The following is a 936-nucleotide window of genomic DNA, read 5'->3' as shown; positions in this document are numbered from 1 at the left end:
AGCAGCAATAGCAGCAGAGATTATATTCTCAGTAACAGCAAAAGCACCGAGAGTAACTGCAGCAGCACCAGCAGCAACAGCAGCCGCAGCAGCAACCCCAGTCGTAGCAGCGATTGCAGCAGCAAATGCTGCTGCGGAGCAGCTTGAACTCCAGCAGCAACAGAAGCAGCATCATGTGGTGTAGCGCTAGTGCACGCAGCAGCTAGACTCTCAGGAAGCAGCAGCACAAACACCAAGCGCTGCAGCAGCTGCATGCGCTGCAGCAGCTGCATGCGCTGCAGCAGCTGCATGCGCTGCAGGAGAGAGAAGCACGGAGGTGTGTGTGTGTGTGTGTGTGTGTGTGTGTGCGTATACCACTTGGGGAGAGAGGAGACAGCTGGTTCAGTATCTCTTTATGCTGCTCAGTTTTTTATTTCTTTTGAGCTCAACTCTGCTGCCTATGTGACCTCAGTATAATATAGAGATGCAAAGCTGAAACACACAGCTGCAGCAGGTTGCTGCTGCTGCTGCATGTTGCTGCTGCAGCAGGTTGATACTGCAGCAGATTGCTGCTGCTGTAGGTTGATACTGCAGCAGGCTGCTGCGGCAGCTGGTTGCTGCTGCAGCGGGTTGCTGCTGCAGCGGGTTGCTGCTGCAGCAGGTTGCTGCTGCAGCACGTTACTACTGCGTCAGTTTGCTGCTGCAGCTGGTTACTACTGCAGCAGGTTGCTGCTGCTGCGGGTTGCTGCTGCAGCAGGTTGCAGCAACAGCAGGTTGCTGCTGCAGCAGGTTGCTGCAGCAGGTTGCTGCTGCAGCAGGTTGCTGCTGCAGCAGGTTGCTGCAGCAGGTTGCTGCTGCAGCAGGTTGCTGCTGCAGCAGGTTGCTGCAGCAAACAGCTGCAGCAGACACCGGCTAGATCGCTGCTAGCTGCGGCAGAGTGTAGGGGGCAGCTACTAT

Source organism: Eimeria mitis, genomic scaffold (genome assembly GCF_000499745.2).
Source record: "Eimeria mitis Houghton genomic scaffold, Emh_scaff5519, whole genome shotgun sequence".
NCBI classification, from domain to species: domain Eukaryota; phylum Apicomplexa; class Conoidasida; order Eucoccidiorida; family Eimeriidae; genus Eimeria; species Eimeria mitis.
The sequence above is the reverse complement of the archived record's forward strand: the minus strand, read 5'-3'. Positions refer to the sequence as shown.